The sequence below is a fragment of the Macrotis lagotis genome, chromosome 3 (assembly GCF_037893015.1).
Source record: "Macrotis lagotis isolate mMagLag1 chromosome 3, bilby.v1.9.chrom.fasta, whole genome shotgun sequence".
Lineage (NCBI taxonomy): Eukaryota > Metazoa > Chordata > Mammalia > Peramelemorphia > Peramelidae > Macrotis > Macrotis lagotis.
The window spans coordinates 5,818,329-5,839,830 of record NC_133660.1 but is presented as its reverse complement, the minus strand read 5'-3'; the positions used below and the strand labels follow the sequence as shown (position 1 = coordinate 5,839,830).

Here is a 21,502-nt window from a genome sequence, read left to right as displayed (position 1 = left end):
AATTTTTGAAGAGTTACATTATTTTTGCAGTTGATTATTTTTACTATTAAAGGAACCGATTTCTTTGTTCAATTTTTCAAAATTTTCCTGCATGATTTTCTTTTCTTTCCATTTTTCTTCTTCCTATCTTCTTCATGGTTTTTAAATTCTTTCTTTAAGCTCTTCTATGAGGATTTGAATTTGCATCCAATTAATAGACTCCTTTGAGACTTCTCACATAGTCCATTTGCTGCTGCTTTCCTCTTCTGAGATGGCACCTCTATCTGGTTAGTGCTCCTTTAGGTTTGTTTTTTTTTTTTTTTGCTCATTTTTTATTATTGAATTCTGTTCCTGAATTATAGGGAGTGTAGTTTTGAGGGGATTTTGTTTGTTTGGTTTTGTTTTTGTGCTGAGGTCTGATCCCTGACTTTTCACTGGTCAATTTGTTGCTTATGCAGCTCAAGCTTTGTAGAAGTTCATTTCCTCATTTATGTTCAGTTTCTGCTTGGGCAATGGTTTGTTTTTTTCCCCAACCTGGTCCTATCTTTTGCCCTATGTGTTCCTAGTTCAAATGTTATCCGGGGAAGGGACCCTCCAAGCTAGCTTGCTTTCTAGCTGCCAGAACTTGTGCTTTTGTCTAGCTGCTGGAACCTGGACTATACTGTCAAAAATTCTCTTGCTGTCTTCCTACTCTTACCTAGCAGGGTTTTTACTTTCCCTTTCCCCCTAGAGACAGATCTTCACTGAAGATCCTCCATGATGCCCATAATTGAAAACCTGTATTGACTTTTTTTATGGGATCTCTAGCTTTAATGTCTTTATAGAGGCTGCAAATAATGTTGTGTAGGGAAAAGCTTCACAACATGCTGGCTTCATGCAACCATCTTGGCTCCACCACAGAAGTTTCTAGTTTTTTTCCTAAGGAAAAATCAAAAATGAAATCTAAATCACCTACCCTCTTATGTGCTTTCTACCTGGGACACTCATTCCTTTATCAATTTTAGGTGACTCCCATATGATAAACCTTTTAAGTTGAATTCCCTAAGAAGAATGATATCTAAAAAGTCTCATCTATAGGTTTGTGAAATGTGCTGAGAAATTTTATAGAACACTTACACAATTTTGACTTCTATAATTTTATAAATAAAATGATATTTATGATAGATTAGTCAGAGAACAAAATATTTATCCTTTTAGTGAAGCAAGTAATTAGCTAGATTGATCTATGAATTTTGGAACTGACTGTCCTTTGAATAGGTAAAACCAAGAATGTTTGCTTTAATTATGGAAAATGTTTTAGAAATCAATTTAAAATGGGATAATATTGAAATTTGTTGTAATTTTGGAATTGACCCTATGCTCTTTAAGAAGTATTTTAAAGATTAAAGCCTCATAGAAAAAATTAATTACTTAGAACTGGGAAAATCTAAAGTAATTGACCTTTATCTTCCAAAAAAATATTACATATCTAATAAATATCAACATGACAATTTTGCAAACGGGTCAATAAAAAGGAACTGTAACAAGATCCCACTTATAAATAGACCTTTAAAAACATGTATTTTCAAAGCATTTGTTTAGAACCTGAATGCATTTTTCAAAAACAAAAATTAACAATGACAGTTAACTCCACAATAGGACACAGAAAAATGGATTTAATCTGCAATATAACCAAATATCATTTCAATAAGTGAATTAAGTGGGACTATTTTGTATTACCAGAACTTAGCACAGTAGCTAGAACTTAAGTAAATGTTAGTTGGTTTGACTTTATTTGAATTAATAACGAATAAAAGACTTAATGTTAGAAAATTCTTACCATAAGTAATAATAGAAAGAACAAAACAAGCGCTTTAATATATTTAGAATAATAATTATATAAATTATAACTTTTATTTTGTTGAAAACATTAGAAATACTGTTATAGAAATCAAATATTGGCAAGTACTTTTTTATTTATTATATTTATTTTTATTTTTGTACAAATGATTTCTTTTATATGTTACAAAAATATTCTTGTTTAAAAGTAAACATAATACACCCCCCGCCAAAATATGGATCCTCATGAGCAATAAAGTAAGGGAAAGAGAAAAAAATTAAATTAAAATTAAAAAAATAATAATAATAGGGGCAGCTAGGTGGCACAGTGGAAAGAGCACAGGCCCTGGCACCAGAAGTATATGAACTCAAATCCAGCCTCTGACACCCAACAATCACCCAGCTGTGTGACCCTGAGCAAGCCATTCCAACCTCATTGTCCTGCAAAAAACAAAATAAAATAATAATAATAATAATAATAATAATAATAATAATAAAATGTGCTTCATTCTGTGTTCCAACACCATCAGCTCTGTCATGGGTGGATCACATTCTTTAGGATAAGTCCATCACAAAAGCTACTTCTATATTTTTCCACTGTTGCCATTGCTGATTGCAACTCCCTCCATCCGTACTTCCCCACTACCATACACTATATTTTCTCTCCCCTTGCACTCTTTCCCTCTTCTTAAATATGGTGAGTAGTACAGCAGAATGATCAGTGGTCATGGGGACAAGAGGTCCCGAGCCCACCTACCACCCCTAAGGCCCAGCAACCACCTGGCCCTGTGGTCCCATACAGGCCATCCAATCCCAGCCCCATGCAAGAAGTAAAAAAGAAAATGTGTTATATCTGCCCACTCTCCCCCATGCTCTACCCTCTCCTCCATCAAACACATCCCCCCATCCCCCCTGTCCCCCTTCTCTCCTTCTTACTCTAGATGTCTATATCCCATTGAGTACATACACACACACACACACACACACACACACATATATATATATATATATGCATATATATATATATATATATATATATATATATATATATATATGTATATGGTTCCTCTCCAAGCCACCTCTGATGAGAGGGAAGGTTCCCTCATTCCCCTTTGCCTTTCCCACTTCCATATCATTGCATTAGCTCATTGTAATAAAAAATCTTATTTTATGAAATATCTTAGCCTATTCAACCTTTCCTTTCTCTTTCTCCCATTACATTTCATATTTAGCCATTGATTTCATTTTTACAATATATTATATCTTCAAATTCAGCTCTCTTCTGTGCTTCATCTATAAAAGTTCCTTCTACCTGCTCTATTAAATGACGAGTGTCTCATGAGGATTATCAGTATCATTTTTCCATGCAAGAGTACACATAGTCTATCACCATTAAATCCCTCATATTTTACCCTTCTCCTCCACTCTCCATGTTTCACCTGAGTCCTGTATTTGAAGATCAAACTTTCTGTTCAGTTCTGGCCATTTTAACAGGAACATTTGAAATTCCTCTGGTTCATTGAAAGTCCATCTTTTTCCCTGGAAGAGGACATTCAATTTTGCTGGGAAGTTGATTTTTTGGTTGCTTTCTGAATTCTTTTGCCTTCTGGAATATTATATTCTATACCCTATGAGCCCTTAATGTAGTTGCTGCTAAGTCCTGTGTGATCCTGACTGCAGTTCCATGAAATTTGAATTGTGTCCTTCTGGCTGCTTATAATATTTTCTCTTTGACTTGGGAGTTCTTGGCTATAATATTCTTGGGGGTTGTTTTTTTGGATCTCTTTCTGGGGGAGATGGGTGGATTCTCTCAATTTCTATCTTGCCCTCTGCTTCTAAGTATCTGAGCAATTTTCCTGTAGGAATTCTTTAAAAATGAGGTCAAGGCCCTTTTCATTATCAGGTATCTCAATAATTTTTAAATTATGTTTCCTGAATCTGTTTTCCAGATCAGTTGTTTTTTCAATGATATATTTCACATTTTCTTCTAATTTTTCATTCTTTTAGCTTTGAAGTGTTGTGTCTTGACTTCTCATAAAGTCAACAGCTTCTTTAGCTCCATTCTAGATCAGAAGGATTTGTTCAACCCCCACCCCAAGAGCTTTCTTATCTTTTTTCCATCTAGTAAATTCTGCTTTTTAAGGCATTCTTCTCCTCAATTTTTTGAATTGTTTTATCCATTTGACCTATGCTGGTTTTTAACATGTTATTTTCTTCAGCATTTTTTTTGCATCTCCTTGACTAAGCTGCTGACTTCATTTTCATGTTTTTCCTTCATCTCTCTCATGTCTTTTCCCAATTTTTCTTCTATCTCCTTTACTTGATTGTCAAAATCTTTTTGAGCTCTGTCATAGTCCAAGCACAATTTCTATTTTTCTTGGCAGTTTTTAGATTCAGGAGCTTTTACTTCCTCACCTTCAGACTTAGTATTTTGATCCTTCTTGGGATCACAGACAATGCATTTCTCAATGGTGTTCCTCTTTTTTCTTTGTTTACTCATTTCCCCAGTCTGTGCCTGGTTTTGGGGTGCTTCCTGAATTTTTAAATATTATTGGGACACCTCCCCCCACCAGGATCTCAGTGTGTGAGGTTCTGTTTTCCCTCCTGGTCTGTGAATGACCTCAAGTGCACCCCTCTGCCGTGGAGCTGAGTTGGGGGGGGGATAGACTGTGAATAGAATCTGAATGTGGTCAGAGCCCCAGAGTCCTGTTCCATGGTCAGAGGACAGATCTCAGAAGTCTCTCTCCACTCACCTACATTTGGTAGGCTGAGAACTCAAGGCTCAGTTGCTTGGGGGCTCCTGCTTACTGAGTCCACCTGCTTCCATTTCCTGGATTTGGACTGCTGAGGTCATGGTGCTCACTGGGTGCTCTGAGGACTGTGCTTCATGCTTGTTCTGGAAGAGGTCCCCCTGCTGATCTTCCAAGTTGTTCCCGGTGCTCCCTGGGGTGCTGGTCAGGAAACTGCCGCAGTTGCTGTGAGCCATGGTTCCTAGGCACCCTGGAGCTGTCTCCAGGAGGCTGAAGTTCCTGGCAGGCTTCTCCCTCATGGTGTGGAGCTGTGCCTTTCCTCTATTTTCCAGGTTACCTTGGTCTGGAGAACTGCCTCACTGGATCCCTTTGTGGGATTTAGTTAGAGTCATTAATTTATGAATTTTCAAATATTATAGAGAAAGCACCTAAGAGAGTCTCTTATCCTGTCACCATCTTGGCTCTGCCCCTCAATTTTCTCCAGTTCTTTTTTATTTAGAAAAACATTATGAATCTTCAAATGTTTGGGAATAAAATGAATGTTTCTCCATTAACAACTGTCATTTGACATATTAGCAAAAATACTTAAATGGAAAAATAAAATGTGAAAAAGATAATGTGCCAAACATTAATAAAGGGTATGTGTTGTTTGTTGGAAGATAAATGCCAATTTTTTTACATTTGTCAGTTTAAGTAATTAATTTACTCCATGGGACTTTAATCTAAAATATTTCATCCTGAGCATAAGGTCAATTAGAAAAGTTAAATAAATTTCAACATCATCACAATTTCCTTTTGTAAAAATTGGTTTCTAAAACATTTTCTATAATTAAAACATTCTTGATTTTTTCCCTCTCAAAGGAGAGAGCAAACCCTAAAATTCATAGATAGAGCTACACATCTCACTAAGAAATAAAAATTATATGTTCTCTGACTGAATCTATCATAAATATCATTTTATTTATAAAATTCTAGATGTCAAAAATGTGTTTAAATTCTATGAAATTTCTGAGAACTTTTCACAAAACTATACATTAGGCATTTTTAGACTTCATTGTTCTTATGAAGCTCTGCTTAAAAGTTCAAACATATGGAAGTCACCTAAAATTGATAAAGGAATGAGTGTCCAAGGTACTAAGACCACAAGAAAAGTAAGTATATTAGATGTCTTTTTTTCTTACTTGAAGAACAAAGTTAGAAACTTCTGGGGTGGAGCCAGCATGCTCCTGAAGTTTTTCCCTACACAACATTACTTGAAGCCTCTATATAGACATCAAAGCTAGTGATATCAGCATCACAAAAAAAAGATCAAAACAAGTTTTCAGTTATGGACATCATGGAGCATCTGCAGTGAAAGTTGCATGTCCTTTCTATTTAGTCTGGAAGGCCCTAGAATCTGGTGCTTTCAGTCGAGTCCTGGGCATTCCTGTGGGAGGTTCTGGCTTTCTCCAGTACCAACACAGAAACAACCTCAGGTGTTCCCACCTTGCCCCAAGGCTGGGGTATGGGCAGCAAGTCTAACCTAGTTCTGACTATGCAGAAAGAATATCAGGGTTTCTGGCTCGGAAGGCCTAGCCCAGAAACAAGGTTGTGTGAGGACAATGCAGAGTCAACCTCAGACTTAGGAAGTGGGCACTGATACCCCCCAATACAGACAACCCAGAGAAAGCTACTGACATCCTTTAGTGGTTAGTCCCCTGAATAATACTGGAGTTCCTAGCCCCAGTAGTTAAGACTCTAGGGTTCTCAAACAGTCAGGATCACACAGGACCTGGTTAGATCAATATTAAAAGATTGAAGGAACTGGAATATGATGTTCCAAAGAGCAAAGGAGGTTGGATTACAATAAAAAAAATCAACTATCCAGGAAAATTGAGCCTTCTCTTTCAGGTGAAAAGATAGACATCTAAGGAAATAGATGGCTTTCAATCTTTACTGATTAAAAAAGACAAGTGCTAAACAGAATATTTGCTTCAAACAGGAGACTCAAGAGATACATGAAAATGTATTTACATTATGGAAAAGAAAAAACTTATCCAATATTATTAATCTGGTTATATCCCCATCTGGGAGGAAGATTGTCATAAACCTTGAGTATTGAACTCTATCAGGCTAAGAATACTTAGTCTGAAGTTTTGGATATTCATTGTATGTCCATGACTTTGATGGAAAGATTTTTAAAAATATATTATTTTATTAAAAAGGGGGCACTGTAAAGATACAGGGGGAAGGGATAACTTGAATGGGGTAAATTATATCACATGAAGAGGTGCAAAGGAACTATTGCAAAAGAGTGAAAGAAGGAAGGAAGTGAGAACTGCCTAAATCTTCCTCTCATCAGATTCAAATTTAGAAATCTATTTTACCTTTCAAGTATTAAGAAGGGGAAAGTGGAAAGGAGGGACAGATAGAAGGAAAGGAAGGAAGAAACGATAAAGGAAAAGTGATTAAAAATTTTAAAAAAAAATCCAAATTACTGGCATCAAAAATGAAAAGGTGAATTCACCACCTATGAGGAAGAAATTAAAGTAAACATATGGAATTATTTTGCCCAAGTGTATGCCAATAAATTTGATAATCTAAGAGAAATGGATGAATATTTACAAAAATATAAATTGCCCAGGTCAAAAGAAAAGGAAATTACTTAAAATACTTAAATAAAAATAATTAAATAACCCTATCTTAAAAGAAGAAATTCAACAAGCCATCAATAAACCTCCTAAGAGAAAATTTCCATGTTCAGGTGGATTTCCAAGTGAATTTGACCAAACATTCAATGAACAATTGGTTCAAATTCTACATATATTTTTTGGAAAAAAAATAGGTGAAGAAGGAGTTCTGTCAAATTCCTTCTATGGCACCAATATGGTACAGATACTTAAACCAGAAAGAGTCAAAACAGTGAAAGTATATTTTATAGGTCAATTTCCCTAATGAATATGGATGCAAAAATTTTAAATAAAATATTAGCAAAGCAATTCCAGCAAGGTACCACTAGGATAATACACTATGATTAAGCAGGAACTTTACAAGAAATGCAGGACTGGTTCAATATTAGGGAAACTACCAGCAAAATTGGCCATATCTTTAACAAATCTAGCAGAAATCATATGATGGTTTCTCATCTCAATAGATGTTGAAAATGCTTCTGACAAAATACAGCAGTCATTCCTCCCAAGGACACGAGAGTGCATAGGAATAAATTGATTGTTTCTTAAAATGATAAGCAGTATCTATCTGAAGCCATTAAAAAGGTGTATGTAATGGGAATAAGACAGAAACATACCCAATAATATCAGGGGTGAAGCAAAGATACCCATTATCATCACTATCATTCAATACTGTATTAGAAATGGTAACTTTAAAGAGAAGTAAAAGAAATTGAAGGAATCAGAGTCAGTAATGAAGAAACAAAACTCTCACTCTTTGCAGATTTTATTATGAGAACCCTAGGATATCATCTAAAAAACTAGAAACAATTAACATCTTTAGCAAAGTCACAATATATAAAATACATCCTCTGCATTTGGGTGTATATATATATATATATATATATATATATTACAGCACAAAAAGATGGAAAGAGAAATCCCATCAAATTAACTTTTATTTTTAATTTATACTTAAGATAACATCAGACATCATAAAATGCTTAGGAGTCCACCTGCCAAGGCAGACTGAGAAACTTTATGAAAACAACTATTTAACACTTTTTACTCAAATAAAATCAGATCTAAATAATAGGACAAATGTCAATTATTCATGAGTAGGCTGAGTTAATATAATAAAAATGACAATTCTTCCTAAATTAAATAATGTATTTAGTTACATACCAATGAAACTGCCAAAAAATTACTTCACTGAGATAGAAAATATACTAACTAGATTCATATGGAGAAACAAAAAGTCAAGAAAAGGGAACTGATGAAAAAACTACAAAGGAAGGTGACCAGGCATACCAGATCTAAAAGTATATTATAAAATATCAGACATCAAACTGTTTGGTATTAGCTTAGAAATAGAGTGATGGATCAATGGAATAGATTAGATGCAAAAGAGACAGCAGTAAATGACTATGGTATTTACTGTCTGATAAACACAAGGATTCCAGTTTCTAGGATAAAAACTCCCTTAGATAAAAACTGCTGGGAAAACTGAATGCAGATGAAAGCATAAACTTTTTATCTTTTCTAAATTTGGTGCCTGCTTTTTCCTTCTCGTAGTTTTTTCCCTTTTTGTTCTGATTTTTCTTTCACAGCATGACTAATCTGCAAATATGTATAACACAATTATGTATATATAAACACTATCAGATTTCTTGCTGTCCTAGAGTGTAAGGAGAGAAGGGTGAAATGGATAAAACATAAAAAATTATGTTTAAAAAATTATCTTTAAATATAATTAGAAAAATAATTTAAAATAAACAAACATTAAAAGACTATCACTTTAACAATTTATTTAAAATGCACTTATTTGTAGCCTCAGGGACAGTTTATTATTATAGGGATAGAGCAACAGGCCTGAAGTCAGGAAGACTTGAGTTTAAATCTCAGATACATATTGATTGTGTGAATCTGGACAAGTCAATTGATCCTCTTTACCTCAGTTTCCTCATCTTTAAAATGAACTGAAGAAAGAAATGGTAAATTACTCTTGTATATTTGCCAAGATCCCACATGGGGTCTTGAAGAGACAGACATGACTAAACAACAACGATAACAGTAACAATTGTAGTTTCAGTAAAATGATTGTACAATAAGCACAATATTACAATATTTCACATTATCTGTGAACTAAAATTAATTACATAAAAATAACTTCCTAGCAATTTTGGTTGGGGTACAGATGCTTAATAATTTCTAAAAATATTTAATGAAAATATTTCTTAAGTGAATAAGAGATACAGAATTTGTGTATGAATATGTATATATATGAAATACATAAAATACATATATATGTATATATAAATATATGTATATATATATGAAATACATATAAATACAAACTATATTTTTCCAGCGATGAATGCCTAAACAATTAGAACATTTCTTAATGTTCATGGCTAGGGTATAATTATGTTTATATTGTTTAGTCATTCAGATGTGTCTGCTTCTTTGTGACCCTGTGGAACATATTGTTCATGAAGTTTTCTTTGCAAAGATACAGAAGTGGTTTGCCAGTTAAATGAATTGACGAGGATTACACAGCTATTAATTGTCTTAGGTAGGATTATAGGTCTTCATGAATTCCAAACAAACATTCTATCTACTGTGTCAACTAGCTTTCTATAATGGAAATTATAGTATTACTTGAAATGATTTACAGAATTCAAACACTATTACATTAGTTACTATTTTCTTCAAGTTCTATAGTTCTTTAAAGTGACAATAGTTAGTAGTGATTAAATTAATTTGAAGGAGCACAAATATCAACATATTAAAAACACATGCTTCTGGCCTAGATGGCAATGAGAAGACAGACACTGTGCTAAGGTCAACTGGTTCCCCTCAAAAATAACATGAAAGGGGCAGCTAGGTGGCATAGTGGATAAAGCATCAGCCCTGGAGTCAGGAGGACATGGGTTCAAATCCGGTCTCAGACACTTCATAATTACCTAGCTGTGTGGCCTTGGGCAAGCCACTTAACCCCGTTTGCCTTGCAAAAAAAAAAAAAACAAACCTAAAAAAATAACATGAAAGAAACCTTTTAACAGAAATTCAATTGACAAAACTCAGAAAGAGAAGTGAGGAGGACACCTACCAAGAAGGTCTGTCTCAGGGGATGATGGGTCCACCAGGAGTGGAGAGTGGAGGCCTAGCACAAGGGCAGAAGTGGGGTAAAGTCAGGGGATCAGTATTAGTGGTGTATTGATTTTGTGAGTGGTGCATCTGAGTACCAAATTTAGCTGCAGAATCTTTTGGCTGGGGGAGCGAAGGTCTGGTGAGTCCCAGCCAGACTGGAGAGTGAGTTCCAGCACAGAGAGTTGCAGAGCACTGCTGGACATCGAACAGCTGGGCTCAGGGACCTGAGTTCCACACTTTTACTGGAGCCCTCTTCCCAGAACAAACAGTAACTACCCCTCCCATGCCCTCAGGCTCAGTTGTGGGCAGCAGTGTTCCATCAGCTGAAAGGGAGGTTAACTACCTCACCAGGGCCCAGTCCAAATTGTTCAAGGACATTCAGACCCTGCTGCTGCCCCTTACACCCTCCAGGCCTAGGTAGAGGGCCTCAAAAACTCCAGAGAAAGCAGCCAGCACTCCCTACTGGCTTCCCTACTTAGATTAACTAAATCAAGTGAACAAAGCCTCTAGGGTCTTCAAAAGCAAACCTCTGAGAGCCAGCCCCTCCTCCAACTAAAGATCCTAGGAAAATGAAGAAAGGCCAGCTGAAAGGGGGACACATTGAAAATTACTTTGGAAATATAGATTCTAACCCAGAGATATGTAGAACTTCCAAGGAGAATGTGCATTGGTCTCTAGCCCAAGAAATCAGGAAGAAGTTTAAAAATCAATTGGAAAAATTGGGAAAAGAAACTTAAGAGAAAATTAACACACTGCAAGAGAAAATTAACATCTTGAAACAAGAAAACAAATCCTTGGAAAACACATTTGGACAAATACAAAATGAGAATAATTCTTCAGATCTTCAATTGGTGAAATGCAAAAAGAAAATAATTCTTTCAAATCCTCAATTGTCAAATGGAAAACTACTTCAAAAATAGAATTGAACAATTGGAAAAGGAGTTATAAAAGATAAATGAAGACAATTCTTTTCTAGAAAGAACAGAATGGAATTTGGGGAAACTAATGACTTCATGAGACAACAAGATTCTGTTAAACAAAATCAAAAGATCAAAAAAAGAAGAAAATGTAAAATACCTCATCAGCAAAACCACTGACCTTGAGAATAGATAGAAGAGAGACAATCTAAGGAGTATTGGTCTTCCTATAAATAATCAAAGAGAATAAAAGCCTGGACTTAATATTACAGGATTTAGTGATGGAAAACTGCCCTGATGTCATGGAATCAGAAGACAAAATAGTTATTGAAAGACTACATCAATCCCCTCCGGAAAGTGATACTAAAAGGAAAACACCAGGGAATGTTATGGCCAAAGTACAGAACTATTGGATAAAAGATAAAATCCTGCAAGCAGCTAGAAAGAAGCAATTTAAATACCAAGGAGCCACAGTAAGGACAACAAAGGACCTGGGTGCATCAACATTAAGGGACTGAAGGACCTGGAATGAGATATTCCAAAGACCAAGGAGCTTGGAATGCAGCCCTAAATCCACTGTCTGGTAAAGTTGAGCCTTCTTTTCCAGGGGAAAAGATGGACATTTAACAAAATGGGAGCCTTCCAACATTTCTTGATGAAAAGAACAGAGCTAAATAGAAAATTTGGACAACATACAGGAGACTCAAGAGACACATGAAAAGGTTAAAAAAAGGGTAAAGAAAAAAAACTTTCTAATAAGATGAAACTGTTTATATCCCCACCTGGGAGAAAGACTCTAATAACTCTCAAGAATTGTAATTCTATTAGAGAGAATATACTTAGCCAGAAATTATGGATACTCTTGACTTTACTGTGACTCAGGTAGAACGATTTTAAGAAATACCTCCTCAAAATGGAGTATAGTAAGGAGATGGGAGGAATGAGGACATTAAATGGGGTAAATTTTATTACTTTAAGAGGTACAAAGGACCTATTGCAATAGAGGGAAAGAAGGGAGGAGGTGTGAACTGCCTGAATCTTATTTTCATCAGATTTGGCTTAAAGTTAACACACTCAAGGGTCACTAGGTAGTGCAGTGGATAGAGCACTGGCCCTGGAGTCAGGAGTACCTGAGTTCAAATCCAGCCTCAGACACTTAATAATTACCTAGCTGTGTGGCCTTGGGCAAACCACTTAACCCCATTGCCTTGCAAAAACTAAAGATAAAGTTAACACACTCAGTGAAATTAAGAAACTTATCTTACCTTTCAAGTATTAAAAGGGGAAAAGAGGAGGGAGGGGATGGAGAGGGGGAGAAAAAGAGGAACTAACAGAAGGAAAGGAGGGAAGAAGGGGAAAAGGCAAAGGGGAAAGAAAGGGGAGGGGGGTTGATATAGGAGGGCAAGCACAGTGAAGGTGGTGGTATTCAGAAACAAAATACTGGGGAATATGGATAAAGGGACAAAAGGGGAAAATATAAACAGAGGGACAATAGCATGGAGAGCAATAAAGAGTTAGTAATTATAACTTCAAATGTGAATGGGATGAACTCTCCCTTAAAACTTAAGCAAATAGCAGAGTGGATTAAAAACCAAAATCCTACAATATGCTGCTTACGAGAAATTTAAGTCATTTATATCTCATAATGAAGTTTTATATAGATGCCAGTGATTATTATTATTTCATATTCTGACAACTTCATGAGTTACTCACATTGTATGCTATGGTGGAAGCAGTAAATGCAAGAAAGAAATAGAGTTGAGTGACAACACCTAAAAATAACTGTCACCCTATTGATGAAATGATGGAGAGAGAATGAAAGGGAAAAAAAATCAGAGGACTTGATTTCAAAGTCTTGTCTCTAGATCATGATGTCTTTTTTTTTTAGATTATGATGTCTTGAGATTTAAAGCTGGAAAAAAAATCTTTAGAGCTCTTTTAGTACAATTTTCTCATTTTCCACATGAGAAAATGGAGCAAATCATATTAAATGATTTCAGCAGGCCCCCATTTTTAGTAAGCAGTAGAATTGAGATTCAAACCAAATCACTAGTTTCCCAATTAAGTGACCCTTCTATTCAGTTAATCTTGGGAATATTAATATTTTTGACAGATATAAGAATGATAATCATATCAGACCAAGTATGGACAATGTTATCCTCATCTAGAGGAAGACAAACAAAACAAAACAATGTTAACTCCATCCAGAGGAAGAAAAACAAAGCAAAATAAAATAAATCCCTTCAGAATCTCAGGAACACTTTATAAAAATTATCTCTAATGCATCTTTCCCTTAATCCTAATTCCTCATACAGAAAATGACTGATCTGTAAGAATGTTTTCCAAAAAATATGTATGTACAATGTTAACCTGACTGTTTGCAACTAAGGCAAGAGGGTGGAATAAAATTTTGTAACTTAAAAATATACAGGTGCATATGGATGAATGTTGAAAAATAAATATAAATAAAAATTTTAAAAAAGATTTTTATTTCATAATTAAAAACAAATGACTCCCCCCAAAATGCCAAAATGTCACTACTGTCATTACTGGTGTCATTATCATTGTTGAGTATGTGGGAGAGAGGGGTGAGAAGACAGAAGTTGATTTTTTTCTGAGTCATGATCTTTTTTTTTTTTAGGTTTTCTTTTTTTGACAGGCAAATGGGGTTAAGTGGCTTGTCCAAGGCCAAACAGCCAGGTAATTACCAAGTGTCTGAGACCGGATCTGAACCCAGGTACTCCTGACTCCAGGGATGGTGCTCTATCCACTGCGCCACCTAGCCTCCCTTGAGTCATGATCTTTGGGTGATTTGGAATCATCCAAGTAGAAATCTTGTTACTTGAGGATAAAAATATCATAGATCATAAGATCATAGATAAAGCAAAAAGATCCCTTATGCACAAATGTATTTAGAGTAACTCTTTTGGTGATGAGAAAAGGAAAAAAAAAAGCAACTCTGAAAACCAAGGGGATGCTCATCTCTAACCAAGTTAGATGAAGACGAAACAAAGAAACAAAGTTTAGTATATGAATATAATGGAATGCCATGGTACTGTAAGAAATTATGAAGAGGATGTTTGTAGAGAAAGCTGGGAAGACCTGTAGGAAATATAAGAACAGAAGAACAATTTAAACAATAATTAAAATAAAACTGAAAAATCTGGAAGTCTTTTATAAACTGACACAAAGTGACATAAATCAGCAAAGAAGTCACCAGCAAGGTTGATGAGACAGACACCTTTAAATGTATAAGAACCCATCAATAAAATGGCCATCCATGATTCCTGAGTACTGCTATCCATCTCCTGACAATGGGGGATCAATTCAGGAAGCAGAATGAGAAATTATTTTAAAAACTTAGCCAATGAGGAAAAAATTTTTACAACAGGTGAAAATAGAAAGTTAAGAAAATGTATTTCTATTATTAGAAATCTTTTAAAAGAATAAGATTTTCAGAGTACTTTATCTATATTGTATTATTTGGACTTCACATTAACCATTATATTATAACCATTTCACAGATAAAATAACTGGGACTCAGAGAAATTAAGTGGTTTGTCCATGATCACACACATATCAACACAGGATTCTAAATTCAAAATTCCAAACCAGATATCCTAATTCCAATTTGATCATACTCTTCATTAAACTTCCCAAAACCAATCTATTGGAGATCTGGAACCAGAACTTGAGACAAAGGTCAGAGAAATGTTTAAGAGATCTCCACAAGGGGGAAAAAAATCTTATGTATAGTTTGAAAAGAAAGTTCATGAATTAAAAGGAATAAAAGAAAAAAAAACATGAATGAGTTCCCTGTGGGATTGGAGGAAAGAAGAGAATGAACTTTGAGTCATTAATCCAGAATGGGGTGGTAAGGACAAACAGGGAAATGAAAAATTTCAACAAGAAGGAAATAATTGATAATGTTAAGTACCTCCTAGAGGTCAAGGAGAATGGAAGCTCGGAATAAAAGACCAATGGATTAGGCAATTAGGAGGTCATTGGTGACCTTTGAGAAGACAATTTCAGTAAAATGGCAAGGACATGAGCTAGGTTGGAGGATGCTAAGGAATGAGTAGATGGTCAGAAAATAGATGCAGAAGATTCACTCAAAATGACATTTTTTTTTATCATTCTATCTTTTGTAACTTTCACATAATAGGCAAGGCACCTGACAGATCTGTTCAACTGAATTATATAGTTAAGTATTGGAACGTGTGATTTTATAGATATCAAAAAATTCTGGATGATGAAACCTATGCAAAGCAAGTTGGCATCTTTTCTGCAATTTATAAAGCTTGAATAATTGAGAGGTCATGTGATTTTCTTTGAGTCAGGTTTTGTGTGTCACTCAGTATGTGAGAATTTAAATCCAGGCCCTTCTAGCTTTGAGCTCTACTCTTTGTCCATTATGCCAAAGCTGCTTTCATTAGGCCCTAAATTGTATAGAAAAAAAATAAATTAGAAATCACAACTGCATATACATATCTGTATGTTTTCCCTCTATCAGGGAAGCTGAGCAGATTTGAAACAATCTTTAGGAATTTAAAAGTTCAAGTTTTTCCTAGGTTAGTTTATGGTACAGAAGTTCTGACAATCTCACTTGCCCAAATTTCATTTCAGGGGATCAGCTGGCAGAGAGATGGGGGGGGAGAAGGAAGAAGAATAAGATGATGATGATGATGGAAGAAGAAGAAAAAAGATGTAATTAAACAGGTAAATGCTATCATTTTTCTCTCTGGCATTGGTGGCCAACTGGCATAAAGGATAGAATGATATATTTGGAGTCATAAATTTCTGATTTCAAATTCTAGCTCTATCACTTTCTAGCTATGTGACCCACTTTCCTCGCTTTCCACATATCTAAAATGGGGATAACAATATCACTTACTTAAGTCAAGGGGATGAAATAAAATAACATATAGAACACTTTATCTAAACTCCATATAAATATTAGACAATTATAATAACAGTAAACTTTGATTTATATTAGCTGCTAAATATTCTTTCTTAGCACTATGAACTCTAAACTTCTTTGGATGTTGGGAATGGAAAAATTCATCCTTTTATTCATTTCTCCTTGAATTTCATGCCCCTCATTTATCCAAGTACTATTAAAATTGTTGAAGAACATTGTCCTCCTCAAGGAACAAGGATTGCATCCCTCCCCTGAATTCATAAAAAGTTATATTTCCAGTGAATTGAATCTTTAGAATTTCTCTTCCTCAAACAGCACTACTGTTCCTTTGTTTTTAACTTGTACACTATATCTGATTCTAATTCTTAGAAACTATCTTTTTCAAAAGGAATCTTTTTTAATATCCAGAGTAGTACTGCCCTCCCCTTCCTCAATTATATTCTGCCTGTTTATGTTTATAAATGGTGCATTCCATAAGAATGTAAAGTCCTTGGGAACAGGAATTGCTGTGTTGTTGGAATTGTTGTTTGTGTCTCTTTCCAAATTCACTTTATATTCCCAGTGTCTGATATAGTACTTTCCTAATAGGGTTCTAATAAATGCTAGTAGAACTTAATTGACTACGGATCCCAATAGAAATGAAAATAATATTTTGATTAATTCACCTTATGATCAGAGTATCTATTTGTCATACAGGCTCTTACAATTTTGTTCACTAACTAATTTTGTAAACAATAGTTATGGAAATTCGCTAAAGGGGAAAGTAGAGGGTTCTCATTTTTAAAATGAACACAATAACAGGTCCTACTGCAATGAATGCTTGGGAGGATATTATAATACTGATAACAATAACAGCAGCAACAGCATCAATAAATTTAACAATGATTTTAATATTAAAAATGCACTTTAAGTTTTCTGAAACACTTTACCTAAGGTAACTCCCTTATATATGATGACAAAATGTATGTAAAATCCTTTGTAAAACTGGAAAATCTATATAAATGTGAATTATTTTTTGTACTATTAGCTTGAGTGCTATTACTGTTACTGTTAAAACATAGAAACAACCCCCACCCACCACCACTGGCAGCCTCTGCTGCTTCTATTGCTACTACTGTTGCTTCTGCTACGGCTGCTATTGCTGATACCACTAGTTTACCACTAATTCTACTGCTACTTGCCACCATTACTGCTGTTGCTGCTGTGCTGTTGCTTTTGCCACTACTATTACGACTATTTATACCTTACTTATTTATACCTTAGGTCTTTCTTGAATCCTCTAAGATTTGGTGACACCATGAGCCAAAAAGGAGCATTTTGACTTTAATGACCCCATCTCTGAATTTGATTTCTAGAAAAATCTTCAAAAAAAAGCTTAGAAATAAAGTGTTTGCATTTTCCCAAATGAAGTTAACTGAATCCCTAATTTCTGTATTTATTCTAATTGTGTATTTCTAGTCAAAATGTCTGCCTAAAGGGAGATCAGGTCCCATATACCTACTGCTCAACACCCCCCCCCCAATTATACTAGATTTAACAATTATTAAGAAATCTAAAGATAAAATACAGCAAGAGAATTCTCCAGTCTGGAGTTATACAGAGGCAGCCAGAAGTCTACATGCATTCACTACAGGTGAGATGACTACCAAAAAATTCACTGGTATTTCAAGCTATCAAGTTGATACAATGACAAAGAGACTGTTTGGAGATTCATGAAACCTAAAAGGCTCTTTCTTCAGATTGAGTAAGAATGGATGATTCTTTTTTTAGGGTTCAAATTTGGGTTTTATTGAATTAATATTTTTTAATGTTCGTTAATTTTTTTTTACAAAAAGTATTTTCACAAAGGAGCATTTTCAACAAGCATTTATTCACTATCACACGCTGCCTCTTTCTGACACACAGACACCTAGAGAGAGTCAAGAGAATTAATCAAGATTTGATCTATACTTGGGATGGTGGTGAAGGGGAGTAAAATGCTGAAGCTGGAAGAAGATAGAGCACTGGCTCTGGATTCAGGAGGACCCTAGTTCAAATTCAGCTTCAGACACTCGACACTTCCCAGCTGTGTGACCCTGGGCAAGCCACTCAACCCAGATTTCCTAGACAAAACAGCATCCAAAAAACAGATAGTTTGTACACTTACTGTATATAATCATGGCCATGATCCAGTTTCTGATCTCTCTATGCCTTCTAGCTCCAAGTCTGGAAGTCTTGAATTAAGCACTTATCCTCTATCGCATGCTATCGCCCTTTTAAAGATATTTACCCTTACTCCCTTAAGAAATTAAAGAATCAAGGATCTAGTCAAATCTTGATGTTTTCCTATATTTTCTGAGGTTCCTGGAATTAAAAAAGAAAAATATTTTGAGAGCTACTCATCACAAGCATTTGTCAAATTCCCTTGCAAGATTACAAACTGGATGCTTCTAATGAGCATTAAAGATTTTTTTTTTTTATTCCAAGAATGGATGATTCTTGAGAAGGTCAGAGAGGGATGTCCAGCAACCAATTTAACCACTGTGATTTGAGCCTTATTTTGACTAGTAAACCCTTGGACCAGAAACTTTCAAGTTCTTGGCACTCTGTCCTTAGAATTCATAAAGAGCTTTAAATCTTTAGAAGTCTAAAGTTCAAATTCCTTAAGTAGGATGGGGGGGCAGTGTAATCCCAGCATAGAGGAACAACTAGGACCTAACATCAAACTCCAAAGTGCAGAGTCTGAGAAAAAAGTTCTAATTCAGAATTCAAGAATGGAGAGATAAGTAAACAATGAAATGAAGTTATTAAAGATGACATTGGATTCTTTTATTTGTTTTAAATTGTGCAGAAAACAGTTGATTATGTTGGGATGATATAAAAAAACTGATGGGAAAAAGGGATCGAGTGGGAGAGAAAGAAAGGCAGAAGAGTGGAAAAATTTATCTCATATAAAACAGTGACAAAACAAAGAATTTTACAGTGGGGAGAAAAACAGGGATGAAGAGGTCAGCAATGTTTGAACCTCATTCTCTTCTAAATTGGTTCAAAGGGTGGAGTGAAAGAAAAAGCTTGAAAAAGAATTAAGTGAAAAAAATTGTGCTTCAATCTGCATTCAGAGTTCATAAATTCTTAATCTGAAGGTGAATAGCATTTTCCTTCATAAGTGCTTTGTACTTGTCTTGAATCATTGTGTTTCTGAGAAGAGCTGTCATTCATGACTGATCATCACAGAATGTTTCAGATACTATGTAGAACATTTCCCTAGTTCTACTCCTTTCACTTTGCATCAGTACATACAAAAATCATTCCTGGTTTTTCTAAAATCTACCTGCTCATCATTCTAATTGCAGAATAGTATTCCATTACATGCATATATCACAACTTGTTCAATCATTCCTCAACTGATGGGCATCCCCTCAATTTGAAATATTTTGCCACCAAGAAAGGGGCTGCTACCAATATTTGTACATGTGGATTTTTTGCTCTTTTTAATGATCTCTTTGTAACACAGGCCTAGCTGGATCAAAAAGGATGCCCAGTTTTGTAGCCCATTTTGGCATAATTCCAAATTGCTCTCCAGAATAGTTGGATCAGTTTACAAATCTACCAAGAATGTTTTCATGTTCCAATTGTCCCATAACCTCTCCAACATCTATCTTTTTCTTTTTTTGTTATGTTAACAAATCTGATAGATAGATGTGAAATTTCTGTATTGTATTCATTAAGAGTGATCTTGAAGATGGTGGAGAGAAGATAGACACTGTGATAATGCTCTCTCTTTCCCCTCAGGAATAACATGAGAGAAACCTCTTAATAGAAATTTCATTAACAAAACCCTCAAAGAGAAGCTAAGAGAAAAACACCTACCAAGAAGGTCTGTCTCAGGGGGGAAGAGAGAAGAGGATTAGCTCTGGGCCTGGCAGCTGGGGGAGGCTAGAGCATCAGTCTCAACCATGGAGACATCAGTGAGATACAGCTTTAGGTGCAGAGCCTTTGGCCAGGGGGAGAAGAGCTACCCAAGGGTAACTTCCAGCACACAGTCTCAGAGCACTCCTGGAGAACAACCAGCTGGGCCAGGGACCAGAGCTCCATACTTTCTGCAGAGACCTTGGCCCAGAACAAACAATAAAAACCCCTACCCCCACCCCCTCAGGGGGGCAGAGCTCATTCAACAGAAGGAGATTAACTCCCTCCCCCCAGGGCCCAGACCAATTTTCAAGGTCAACTCAGATCCTGATGCTGAGGACCTAACTCCAGAGAAAGGAGTCAGCACACTAAACAGGCTTGCCCTTGGAATTACTAATCCAAGTGAACAAAGCCTCTAGGATTCTCAAAAGAAAATGAAAGACTACATCAATCCCCTCCGGAAAGTGATACTAAAAGGAAAACACCAGGGAATGTTATGGCCAAAGTACAGAACTATTGGATAAAAGATAAAATCCTGCAAGCAGCTAGAAAGAAGCAATTTAAATACCAAGGAGCCACAGTAAGGCAACAAAGGACCTGGGCACAACATTAAGGGACTCAAGGACCTGGATGAGATATCCAAAGACCAAGGAGCTTGGAATGCAGCCCTAAATCCACTTCGAAAGTTGAGCCTTCTTTTCCAGGGAAAAGATGGACATTTAAAAATGGGAGCTTCCAACATTTCTGATGAAAAACAGAGCTAAATAGAAAATTTGGAAACAAACAGAGACTCAAGAGACACATGAAGAAAAAGGGTAAAAAAAAAACTTTCTAATAGATGAAACTGTTATATCCCCACCTGTGGAGAAAAATCTACATAACTCTCTAGAATTGTAATTCTATTAGAGAGAATATACTAGCCAGCAAATTAGTGATACTACTTGACTTTACTGTGACTCAGGTAGAATGATTTTAAGAAATACCTCCTCAAAATGGAGATGAGTAAAGGAGAGGGAGGAATGAGGACTTAATGGGGTAAATTTATTACTTAAGAGGTACAAAGAGACCTATTGCAATTGAGGAAGAGAAGGAGGAGGTGTGAACCCTGAATCTTCATCTTTCATCAGACTTGGTTCCTCTTTTAGTTTACTTACATTTACTTTATTTGAAAATTATAAAAAATGTAATATTGTTATATTTTCTATATCCTAAGGAAGTAAGTAGGGTGGGAATCCAGATTCACATTTCAAAGATGGAATTTGGAGTAGAGAGAATTTGAGTGCTGTCTCGAAGACCATGTATTTTATAGAACTTGGGGCGTAAGAGAAAAGTTATCATGACTGTGATCAAGTACTTTTCAGATCAAAGGTGTATCAGATAAATTCAGGATGTTTTTAAGATCCCAATCAGTCATCTTTTTATTGTGTC

General features: G+C 35.4%; 1 pseudogene; it reads right to left on the bottom strand.

The window, feature by feature from the left end:
• The window catches only part of LOC141517209 (elongation factor 1-beta pseudogene), a 188,489-nt pseudogene extending 171,116 nt beyond the window's left edge, over positions 1–17,373 (bottom strand).
• Between the last annotated feature and the right edge of the window lie 4,129 nt (positions 17,374–21,502).